The sequence below is a fragment of the Octopus bimaculoides genome, chromosome 1, assembly GCF_001194135.2.
Source record: "Octopus bimaculoides isolate UCB-OBI-ISO-001 chromosome 1, ASM119413v2, whole genome shotgun sequence".
NCBI lineage: Eukaryota > Metazoa > Mollusca > Cephalopoda > Octopoda > Octopodidae > Octopus > Octopus bimaculoides.
Genome location: NC_068981.1, coordinates 114,613,005 through 114,616,482, shown reverse-complemented (window position 1 = coordinate 114,616,482; position 3,478 = coordinate 114,613,005).

Here is a 3,478-nt window from a genome sequence, read left to right as displayed (position 1 = left end):
GCGGAGGACATGCGTAGGCTCGAAAGAAATGAAGCTAGCATGATCTGCTGGATGTATAATGTCAGTGTGCACACACGACAGAGTGTAAGCGCCCTGAGAAAAATGTTGGACATAAGAAGCATCAGATGTGGCATGCAAGAGAGACATTTGTGCTGGTATGGTCATGTACTATGGATGGATGAGGAGAGCTGTGTGAAGAAGTGCCACTCCCAAACAGTTGAAGGAATCCAGGGTAGAGGTAGACCCAGGAAGACATGGGCTGAGGTAGTGAAGCATGACCTTTGAACATTGGGCCTCACAAAGGCAATGCCAAAAGACAAAGACCTCTGGAGATATGCTGTGACTGTGAAGACCCAGCAAATAAAATGAGTTCACAGCTGTATCCTACACCAGTTTCGCATAACCAGCCCCAGCCCATTCAAAAGTACCTTGGATCATAGGGCAACCTGCTGTGCTTGAGGAGACCTATTGAGTCAAGTACATCAACATCAAAATGAAAATCAGATGGAAATTGTAGTTGTGATACCCGTATCAGTGGCACGTAAAAAGTACCATCTGAATGTGGCTGATGCCAGTGCTGCCTTGACTGGCTTCCATGCCGGTGGCACGTAAAAAGCACCAACCGATCACAACCGTTTCTAGCCTTTTCTGGTCCCTGTGCCAGTGGCACCTAAAAGACACTCACTACACTCACGGAGTGGTTTGGCATTAGGAAGGGCATCCAGCTATAGAAACACTGTCAGATCAGACTGGAGCCTGGTGCTGCCTCCTGGCTTTCCAGACCCTAGTCGAACCGTCCAACCCATGGAAAACAGACGTTAAACGATGATGATGATGATGAAAATAAAAACACAAAGGCAAATGTGACATTTATCATCATCATCATTGTCATAATTTAATGTCCATTTCCATGCTGGCAATGACAGGATGATTTGATAGGAGCTGAGCTAGCAGGCTGTGCTTAGGCATGGTTTCTACAGCTAGGTGTACTCCCTAATGTCAACTATTTTACAGAATGTACTGGGTGCTTTTTATGTGGTACAGCACCAGCAAGGTAACTAGGTAACTTGCAAGACAAGTTACCTCAACTAGTATTGAAGGGGCTAGTATTGAAGGAGGTGGCTTTGTGCCAGGTGATGAGAATATAGAGTATGATAGAGGGATAGAAATAACATCTTGCTGTAGAGGAGATGGTGAAGAAGAATGTGTAGGAGAATACCCTCGAGTTACAGTGGGGTGTACATAAGGAGTACAGAAGATTGGATAAGCTGAGAGGGCAAGTAAGTTTACTGGAATGAAAGGAAACTGAGAAGAAGGGGTGGGGAATGTAGTAAATGGCGAACATGGGTTGAGGGAGGAGGTATTAGGAAAGTGAGTTGTAGGGGAGAGTATTATCAAGGACAGATTGTGTGTAGGGGCATAGATATAAACAATGTCCCTTTAGGGCCACATATTTACTTAGATTAATGGGTTTTCATAAGCACAGTAAATTGCCAATCATCCCAATCTGTTGTCATTTCCTGTGGTGCTCAACATCTGAAGGCCATTTTTCATCACTGTTTCATGTCTTCCTCTTCCACAAGATCCAGCCACATTTTGTGATGGGCCTTTCATTATGTATCTGTTTTCATCCATACACATCACATGACCACACCAATGCAGTTTCCTCTCTTGTGCACTATATCTGATGCCTCTTTTGCCCAATTTTTCTCTCAGCACATTTACACATTGTCATACATATACACTGACATTGCACACCCAGCAGAGCATGTTGGCTTCATTATATTCAAGCTTTCCCATATCCTCTGCATGCATAGATCAAGTTTCACTACCATGTAGCATAGCTGTTCATACGCAAGCATCATATAATCTGCCTTTCACTCTGAGGAGAAGCTCTTTGTTATCAACAAAGATTTCTCTCCAAATTTCCCCAGCTGATTCCTATTCTAGTGACTATGCTTTCAGAGCATCCTATCCCACTGTTAACTATTAAGCATCACCTTAAAGGGGGTTTTAGCTGAAAAAAAATCAACTCCAGGACATTCTTTGTAAGCCTAGTACTTATTTTATCAGTCTCTTTGCCAAACTGCTAAGTTACAAAGAAGGTAAACACACCAACATCAGTTGTCAAGTGATGGTTGTGGGACAAACACAGACACAAAGGCACACTCACACACATAAATATACACACACATATATATATATATATATATATATACATTGAGCTTCTTTCAGTTTCCATCTACCAAATCCACTCACAAGGCTTTGGTTGGCCCGAGGCTATAGTAGAAGACACTTTCCTAAGGTACCACACAGTGGGACTGAACCCAAAACCATGTGGTTGGGAAGCAAGCTACTTACAACACAGCCACACCTGTGCCTTAGGTCAAAGAAACTATCTACTGCCTCTAAGGGTCCACTTGAGCATTTGAGGAAATCTATTTCCTGTATGTTCTTAGTGTTTATTGTTGCTGCACATCTGCCACATGCAAAGTCTACTTTCTCTGTTGACCTCCCTGTGCTTCCATTGCACCTCTTGTATGTCCACAGCTTGCATTGGGTAAACAGTATGGAATTTCTACCTATCAAGCAGGGCCATTTCCTGAAAAAGATTAGTAATTTGTCTGCTTTCCTGCTTACTAGGACTTAGGTTTTTGCTAAGTTAACTCTGTCATTTAATTCCACTATAGAATCAGATATAAGAACAAGGACATCAGAGGAGCTTCCATGAGTAATCAGTAACCCTGGGCAAAAATGTAAATAGTTGTATACACAGCTCAGAGTAATGATTGCAGGTAAGCTAATGGACAGAATCACAAAAAAATTCTGGAGAATGACAATAATTGATTTTGGTTTGCAAGATTCTTTATGTGAGTTTGTGTGTTGAAGCATATTTTGTTGTGTCTGGGGAGAGTCATTATCTTTTTGTGCCTTATTATTTAACACACTCACTGGTTCAGTTTCCACTCATTTACTTCTTTATTTTTACTAAAATTTTCATTGTGTCTTGCATTTATTCTGTCCATTATCTGAGCTGCGTTCTTTTTGTTTATTTGTGCACGTGTATGGGTCAGTGTGCGTGCGCATACACATGTATGCATGTGTATGTGTGTACGTTTGTATGTATGTATTCTGCATATTCATGTGTTTGTGTGTTTGCATATGTGTGTGTGCATGTTTGAGTGTGTCTGTGTATGGATTTTTGTGACTATGTATGTGTGTCTGTCATGTATGGATGTGTCTCCATACGTGTACTTGTCTGTTCATATTACTTATGTACCTGCTTATCTGTTTACCAGCATGGAATTTTGTCAGTGAACAGGTCACAGTCTCAAAGCAACAAAAATATTTTGGCAAATTAAATTTAAATGTTGAAGGGAATATAACGGTTTTTGTGTGTTTTTAAATGGCTTATAAACACCTTCCATGCCGCAATTGTTTTCATATCTATACGTATATACATGTATGTGTATATATA